General features: G+C 50.6%; 1 non-coding gene across 1 annotated transcript; it reads left to right on the forward strand.

Moving 5' to 3' along the window:
* Nucleotides 1–7,626: 7,626 nt before the first annotated feature.
* Nucleotides 7,627–7,734, forward strand: LOC112930890 (U6 spliceosomal RNA). The gene has a single exon (XR_003237224.2). It is a non-coding gene; the product is annotated as a U6 spliceosomal RNA (small nuclear RNA).
* The last annotated feature ends 1,637 nt before the right edge of the window (nucleotides 7,735–9,371 follow it).

Raw genomic sequence — 9,371 nt, forward strand, 5'->3', positions numbered from 1 at the left:
GTTATATAGTGTCTCAGTTCTCTTGACAGATGATTCTGCAGTATAGTGGGGCACAGAGGAGGGACAGTTCGTGGGGTAGGGATGGCGATTGGAATTCAGGAGAGCATGGGGAGGGGGGAGTCAGCCTTGATAGACTGAGGGCAGGGGAGGGAGCAGTTATAGATAGAAGAACCATTTGAGCAGAGGTACAAATGTGTGAAAGAATCTTGGCAGTATGAGGAACAGTACAGTGTAGGGCAAGGGAGGGGACGGCCAGATGGGAAAGAGTCCTCAGGAGGGCAGAACCAGACCCTCTGGGGCCACGGTGGCACCAGCTGACCCTCCACACCTGCTGCCATCTCAACTCCTGCCTCTTCCCAACCTACTGAGTGTTTTGACATCCACAGCCAACCTGTGAGGGAGGAGGCAAGTCATGTTTGTCCTATTTTATAGATGAGGAAGCTGAAGCTCAGAGGCAAGAAGCCGACTGGTGGGCAGGCAGGGAGTTTGGGGCAGGGAATGGGGGGACAGGGGAGAGTCAGTTCTCTGCCTCTGAGCCCAGCTCTTCTGCACCACGATTCCTGTCTGTCCTGGCAGACAGCTGTGCCCAGATATGGGAGGGAAGGCCCTCAGAGCTGACTCTCCTTCCTGTTCTCTGGGCCGCAGAGTCTGAAATCCCCACAGTCTGGGTTTGGCGGTGACCCTGCAGGGCCGAGGTGGTCACCCTTTTGTTTTGGGCATCTTCGCACGGTGGAGCTGCTGCCGTCACTCCACTGCCAGCCCCTGAGGAGTTCCATCCCATTAACTCAGCCACGTCACCATGGCAACACAGGCTCCCGACTCTTCCAAAGATAGGAGATAGGAGTGCCCATGCCAGGGCAGGCCTGCACCCCTTCTCCAGACATGCAGGAGAGCCAGAGACCTCGACTCCTCTCCAGTCAGGAGAGCCACATTGCCCGATCTCCTATTCTGCACCCAGTGCCTGCCTCCCAGAAACCACCTCCCCAGCCCCCAGACGCCCCCCTGCCGCTGTGTTAGCCGAGAGCTTTCAGCTTATTTTAGGTTGTTTCTCCATAACTATGTACCTGCCTGAAATTCAAGCAGGTTCTTAGCTGAGCTGGAGCTGGCATAGTAACCGTACATGCTCCCACTTTCTCATTGACTCCGCAGGGTAACCTCTGAAGTATATATGGTGATTCCTCCCATTTTACAGAAGAAACAAAGAGGTTAAGTAACATGTCCAAGGTCACAATGCCATCAAACGAAGACAATATTTGAGTTCCGGGCTGTTTTTAACTCAGTATATTTGACATTTATGTGGTTCTTACAATATGCCAGCCACTGTTCTATGCTTCACGCATGTTAACTCTTTGAATTCTCACAACAATCGGTAGGTACCATGAATAGCTCCACCTTATAGATGAGGCTATCAAGGCACAGAGAGGTTAAGAGGTTAAGTAACTTGCCCAGAGTCACACAGAAAGAGGTAGAGCCTGGATTCAAGCCCAGGCAGTTTGGCTCCTGAGTGGTGTCCACGACCACTATACCGTGTTTGATTATAATTCTAAGGCCCTTTGCTCCCAGCTGTACCAGACCCCATGCTGAGGTCAAGAAATTGACCACCTGACCACCTCTAGTAACCACACCTGGCTCCTCTCACCGGCCTGGCCGGCCTCTCAAATCAAGCAACTGGCTAGTTTTGAGGATTTTATCTTTCCAACCATCCTGCATCTTTCTTTTTCCAATTTCCCTTCAATCTCAAAGTAATCTCACGTTTCCACTCATTGCTCTGGGCCTTAAAAGGCTCCCATTTGGAACAACAGCTGGGAATTGTCTTCCTTTAGAGAGAAGAGCCTTCCAGTACCCTCACAGGCAAAGTCCCCCTTGTCCTCCCACACTCAGCCTGTCTCCAAAGACCATTAATGCAATCACTTAACAAGAGGCCAGCTCTAATAGAAAGGAAGAAAGAGGAGGAGCATTGTTAGCGGTTTGAAGGGGAGAAGAAATCATAAAATCCATCAAACCTGTATTTGTCTCATTAAAAGTGTTTCTAATTTATAATGTCCTGGAATGCAGATGCCGCCCAGCTGTGCGGGCCTGGTAGTCCTGCCTGGTGCACACCCCCCACCACTGCTCCTGGGCCCCCTCTCCCACCTCGCTGGGACTGCCATCAATTTCTGCTCATCAGCGGCACTTACAGTAAATGGATTCATTTGTGGCAATGGGAGCTGAGAGACAAAGGTGACAATATAATTAAGGTTTTTAATTCTATGCCTGAACAGTTAAGTCCAGAACTCATGATAATTAGCTGGCTGTAATGAAAGATCTTTAATCGTTATTTTCCCTTTGTTTCCTATAATTGTTCATTTTGGCCAACTACATTTGTCCTTTCATTTGAATCTAGTTGCACAGTTTTATGTCACTTCCATTATTCCTATAAACTCCAAAGAAAATATGTTGTGGAGCTGGTCCTTTACAAAGTCATGGCAAGATGACACAGGGGGCTCATCCATGCACAACTGCTGCTCTGGCTACTTTCTGGAGGAAAGGAAAACTGGTTCAAAAAATTCACAGGCCTGGGGATACGTCTACATAAAAGTAAACACTGGCAGGAGAATGAATAACGATAGGCTCTTTAGAGCTGAACTGGCCACATGAGTCGGCGTCTAGAAGGATGAGAGTCACACAAGTTCTGGATGAACATATTGTCTTTTTACATTTTAGCCTTCCTATTTGTCGGCCACATCTTACAACTGATGTGCATATTTAATGCCAAGACCATCCTGTGGTGGTGCATCCTGCAGTGTTTCCTGAAAAGTTACAGATGAATTCACAGTGTTGCTTATAGCTGATAATGCCTTAGACTTGAAAAACCATGGCAAAGCATCATCCATACCACAAATATGTATTAAGGAATCACTCCCACTCCACTCCAGGCAGGGTGGTGGGAGTGTAGTGATGGGTAGAAACTGATCAGTCTCTGCTCTTGTAGTCTCCACAGTCTGGGGATCATCAGCCTCCTGTCTAACCATAGTTGGGCCACCTAGATGCGACATTTTTCAGTGGCTGTGGGCTGTTTGGACCCTGCCCAACTAAGGATCTAGGTAGCCATATTTCTGGTAGGCAAACCAGAACATCAAAGCAAGAGGTTGGGGGCTTATAGCCAGGAAATGGAGGAGCCCAGACATTTGAGCCCTGTCTTGCAACTAACCAGGACTAGAGAAGAGCCCAGCCAGGAATTTTGCGTGCTAGTATTGTCATTGGAAAGGAAAACAGGCCTCAGAATTGATGTAAGGAATGCAGTCGGATGTGTGTGTGGGGGGGGGGGGGGGGGGGGAGGGCACAAGAGCGGGAGGCCTGTGTGGCTTGTGACACATTCCATGTCCTTTCTCTTCTCCCTCCACTGCTGACCTGAGTCCCGAAAGTTGCTTTTCCAAGGCCACGTGGTGAACTCACGTAACTCCAGAGAGGACTAGAGTTAATCTGCATCTTGTCTGACCCACAGCCCTGCAGCTCAAGGTTCTGAACATTGCCTTGTCTCAAAATCCCTTTAGTGACCAGTTACAATGAAGAGGAAAACTAGGCCACCGCCATAAAAATCCTTTCCCTCTTCCCCAATCCATTCTGCACACAAAGTCAGAGTGATTGTTTTAAAAACACATGGCCCTTCCCTGTAAAAATCTTCAGTAGCTTCCTAGTATCCTTTTGGGGGAAAAAAATCTAAACTGAACACAGCCAGAGTCCTGCATTACCTGCCCTCCTCTGCCCTCCTCTCTGGCCTGTGCCTGCAGCCTGGCTGCTTGGCCCTGGATGTAGTCAGCCCATTTCATTCCCAGCACCTTCTCAAACCTCCAACCACCTTTTGCTTACTGAATGGAATCCTTCCGAGGCCAGGTCAAATGCGGCCCCCAATCTAAATTATGACCCCATTATTTTTATTCTTGTGCTGGGATGGAGGGAGTCCCCGCAAGGCCGCAGGTGCAGGTGAGGCGACCTGACGGGTCCCCAGCTCACCCGCTGACCCCTGCTTCCTGCTCTCCCTCCTAGGCACAGGAAGATCCACTCCTGGCCGAAGAGCACGTTCACACACTAACTCAGTCAACAAACACTGAACACGTAAGGGCAGACTCTGTACTACATACACACTGGGGCACAACCAGTGAACCAGTGTCCAGTCAAATGCCCTTTGTCCCAAATTAGTAGCTAAGTGACCACACACACACACACACACACACACACACACACACACTAATTTCCTCACAGCCTTCCATGCAAAGTTAATCGTCAACCTCTGCTTTGGGTCCATCCTCTCTTCGGACCATCTCAGACACTGTGCTCAGGGCTGCTGGCTCCCAAGTGTGGGAGACTCTTGTGTGCTCAGACGTCCATCCTGACTTCCAGTGCTGTTGGATACTTGTACCACAGTTGCCCTCAAACACAACATATGTCATCCATTCATGTATTATTCAAAAAATATGTAGTGATCACCTACTATGTGCCAGACTCTGTACTGGATACTGGGAAGAGGGCTCTCCTATAGGCTAGTTGGACAATGACAAAAACAAGTATGTGAATGTGATTATTTTCCATAATCACTGTTGGAAGGAAAGAAGGCTGAGCCCTACTGAGGAGGCAGTGTTCAAGTGGATGGTTTTGGCCAGAGAAACATCAAGTCTCCCCAGACTTGTACCCCTTTTTCTGTCGGTGGCATCTCTGGCCTCTCAGTTTTCTTAACCAGAAAACCCAGAGTCCCCAGCTCTTCCTGGTCTGGCCCTGTTGACCCTATTCTCACGTCCCTCTTGTGCCAGTGTATTCCTTGCTCACATTCAGGACATCCCTCTGTGACCTTGACGATCTTGACACTTGTCCCCTTCTAATCCATCTTCACCCATCACTGCCAGATCGGCCTTCCAGAAATGCATTTCAGACCACATCACCCTCCTGCTTAATAACCTGCAGTGGTTACCAAGTACTCTCAGAACAAATCCCAATATTCACAGCCTGATGATCAGTGTCCTCCACAATTTTGCTCTAACTAACCACCTCAACCTTATTTCTCATGACAACATTTTGCACCCAACATCCTAACCAAGTTGTATATTCACAGAATTTTACTGCCTCTGTACTTCTGCTCATGCTGTTCCCTTATCTGGAATGCCCTCCCCACCTTTTGTGTCTAAGTGTCCATGGCACCTGCTCCTTAACTACACACACACACACACACACACATACACACACACACACACCTGTCACCATGGTCCTATTTCCCTCTCTGAAGGCCCACAATACTTTACCTGTTCCTCTCTTAGCCCCCTAACAGGCGATGAGCTGCCTGAAGACAAGAGCTCTGTGTGATCCACGTGGCCCTCTGTGACAGTGGGATGGGAGGGAGTGACCCTGTGAGTGTTAGGAGGGACTCCAAATCCCAACCCTGCCACCTGTGGGCTGTGCAACCTTGAACTATTTAATACTTGTATGCCTCAGTTTGCCCTTCTGTAAAATGAGGATTGACTGGATTGATTATATAAATGATAAACAGGGCTTGGCTCATCCTGTTAACAATTATTGTGGGAATAACTAATTGTGGGTAGATAGATAAGTCAGATAGATTCAGCAGAGGCAGTTTCCAGTTCAGATCTCAGGGAGGACCTTGGGGTGGACCATCCCTGGGTCATTCCTCTCTGACCAGGCTTCCCCTCCTGGCTGGCAGGACCCAGGAAGAGACCAGGGCCAGCTGCATACTCTCCTCCTCTCAAAGAATTTGGGGAGATACAGCCCCTCCCATGTGTACATGTGCCTCCATTCTGTTGTTGAGCCCTGTTTCTCAGTCTTCAAGGTTACCCAATCCCCAGGGATGCCCAGCAGCTGGAATCAGGCACCATCCTCAGCAACCAGGTCCTGAGCAAGCCAGTCATCCTGCTCTTCTTGCTATTCTGGGAGCTCACATGCACTCAGGCCAGCTGTGTAGTCAGGGCCTGGGCTTCCTCCCTCCCCAGGATGGCAGCGTGCTGAGAAGCAGGGAGCTCGTGGTCATCTCAAGCAAAGTTCTCCTCACCTGAGCACTGAATCCCTCACTAGAGATGGCAGGAGTGCTCCCTTTGTACACCCATCCTCTGTGTGCTGCCCTGCTGGGAGACTTCAGGGTCCTTTGTGATCCCCACAGAGGAACCCAGATCTCCCTCTTGCCTCCGGATAAAAGTTCATCAAGTCTCATTGCCTCCGAGGACCTCTGCTTCCTCTTGCTGTAGAATGGAAGTGCATAGAACCTTGCCTCCCTCCCCACACAATTGCTGGGGAAGGAGTGGGCAGCTGGACCACAGAGGGGTAGATGGGACCAGCCCCCACCCCGAAGACCCCACTCTGGAAAACAGACTGGGAGGAACTGCCGAGGGACGGACAACCCTACAGCATCCTCCCTCCTCAGAAACCCCAGTCACCCTGGATTGTCTGCCTGTAGGAACTCAGCCAGCCAGCATCCCTTTGCAATCTCTTAATTGCTTGCTGAGCACCTACTATGTGCTGGCCACAACAAAAAGAGAAGATGACAAAGGTCTGGGGAGAGTGACCTGTAACCATGCCAGACACTTTCCAGATAGAGCTCATGGAAGCCCCCCACACACACAACTGCTGTAAGAGCTGCATCATTATCACACACACCCCCCCCCCCCCACTTCAGGTAAGAAAGCAGTGTCAGAAAGGTGACATGACCTCGGAGAGGTCACATAGCTTCTAGGTGGTGGGACTGAGATTGAAACCCAGGTCAGTCTGGTGGCAGAGATGATCTTGACTGTCTTGGGCTGCTCCGGTCCCCCGCCCCACCCTCAGAGCACTCCCTTCAGAAGTCACCTGGGATAGACAAAGGCAAGGAGGTGTCAAGATCCTTGAGAGAAGAGCTGCTCCTCTCATCAGGCAAGAGGGTCTGAAAGGCAAGCGCTGGTTGTGGGTCTCAAATCTGTGGCTTTGGCCCCCTTGCCAGAGCTCACTGACAACTGTAAAACTTGCCCTGGCACGGGCAGGGGTTGGGGAAGCAACAAACATAGTTATAGGTCAAGCCAGGCCAAAGTCAGCCCTCCTCCTTCCCCCCACCACAGCCACTGCCCGAATTCCCTTCTCCTTGCTGACCTCCTGTGCTCCTGTCTCTCTAGACCCAGCTTCCTAAAACCTCGCTCCCCTTGACAATCTTGGGTGTCCCCTGCCACTCCCAGCCCTGAACTTTATCCCCCAGCAGCTTCAACTCGTGTGGATCCCACTCACCCACACTGTGGTCCCAACCCAGACCTTCGTTGATGCCATCCCTTCCATGTGATGTGCCTATCCTCTCCCCACTGTCCTCTTGCCTGGCTGCCCCTTCTAGGCTGGGTCAGATGACCCTCTTGCAGCACCCAGAGTGCTCCCATCTCTGCACTTGCCACACCCCTTTATTATGAGCTAACCCACCTGTACCCCACCTGCCTCCACAGAAGCAGAGACTGGCCCATCCACCACTGTACCCCCAGGGCTAGGATAGAGCCTGGCAGGTCAGGAAACACATGTAAGAATAATAATAATGTCTCACCTTGTGAGACAGTGAGGAGCTGGCCAGTCCAGAGGCAGGAGCACCCCACCAAGCTGGGCTTTCCATTCCTTCAGTAAACATTTCATGAATCCACGCTGGCTTTGGCAGCGCATCCACTAAAATTGAAACGATACAGAGATTAGCATGGCCCCTGCGCAAAGAAGGATGACACACAAATTCGTGAAGCGTTCCATATTTTAAAAAAAGCGAAAACATTTCATGAATCCCTTCTCTGTGTCAGGCCCTGGGTGGGAGAGACACTGAGGCATCGAGTCATGTGAGAGACCCACCCTGCCTCAGGGTTGCTCACAGGCTCCCAAGGAGCCCATAGAATACAGCGACTAAGAACCCAAGTTCAGGGGCTCCTGGGGGCCTCAGTCGGTTAAGCATGTGCCCTCGGCTCAGCTCATGATCCCAGGGTCCTGGGACCAAGCCCAGTGCCTGGCTCCCTCTCAGCGGGAAGCCTGCTTCTCCCTCACCCTCTGCCTCCCCGCCCTGCTTGTGCTCTCTCGATCTCTCTTTCTCTTTCTCTGCCAAGTAAAAAAATAAATCTCAAAAGAAAAAGAACAAATTCAAATCCCATCTCCACCACTTACTAGCTGTGTGACTTTGCACAAGTTTCCTACCCTCCCTGTGCCTCAATTTCTTTATCTATCGAACAGGAACAATAACGGCAGCTACGTCGGAGGATGAGGGAGGAACAGAGGCAGTAATGCACGCGCAGCCTCCCTCAGGTGGGTGCCCAGCCTCGTGCTCCTGACCCCTCCGGGAGCCAGCGAGGCAGAGCCAGGAGGGCACAGGCTGCGAAGCCACCCAGCCGGGAACGCGAGGCCCGGCTCTACCAACCAGCTGTGTGACTTTGAGAAAGAGAGATGTGAAATGGACCGTTTCCCCCAGAACCCAGCCAAGCCTCCTTTTTTCCCTTAGGACAAGTAGGGAGGGAAAGAATAACTGCTCTGCCTGCTTCACAGAGCCTTGTGAGGACAGAACAAGACAGTGGATGTAAAAGTCCTTTGTGAGCTGCACGGGGATTATTCTCATCAGAGCAGTGCATCCAGTCAGCTGGGCAGGCTGGACCGGGCTGGGTGTGCACGAGGACATATACAACAGGGCTTCGGTGAGCTTTGGGGTCACACCCTGAGGAGGCCCCATCCTCTGATCCCTGAGGCTGATTTCTGGGGCCCTTTCCCCAGTGCCTGCCAGGATCACCATGGCATCCAGGGCCACTCCTGAGGACTCACCCTGGCTGCAAAGCTGTTCCTGTGCCCTTGAATCTATTAAACAGAGCGATGTGATTAATTATTTTACTGTCTTTATGGCATCAACTTTAACTTGCTTCACATCCAGATTTCCAATTACATAAGCCAGAATCTTAAACTCGGGAGGACATGTATTATTGAACTATTTATAATCAGAGTTTTTCAGAGCAGAAAAAGCTCTGCCAGGCAAGAGCCACACAACCAAAATTAATGATTCAGAAACCAGAAGACAATCTTTCCATAAGGAGGGGTGTGGGATGCAAGCAGGAAAAGAACAGAGAGGTTGAGTATGAATCAAAGACGGCAAACCCTGAGAGGAAAAAATTAGAGGGGGAGACAAGCCATGAGAGACTCTTAACTCTGGGAAATGAATGAAGGGTTGCAGAAGGGAAGGTGGGCGGGGGGTTGGTGTAACTGGGTGACGGGCACCGAGGGGGGCACTTGATGCGATGAGCACTGGGTGTTATACTATATGTTATACTATATGTTGGCAATCAAACTTGTTTTTTGTAAAAACAAAAAAACAAAGATAGCAAACCATTTCTCCTGAAGGGCATCGACCTCCAAGGGGGAAGGCA

This window comes from Vulpes vulpes, chromosome 12 (assembly GCF_048418805.1).
Source record: "Vulpes vulpes isolate BD-2025 chromosome 12, VulVul3, whole genome shotgun sequence".
Lineage (NCBI taxonomy): Eukaryota > Metazoa > Chordata > Mammalia > Carnivora > Canidae > Vulpes > Vulpes vulpes.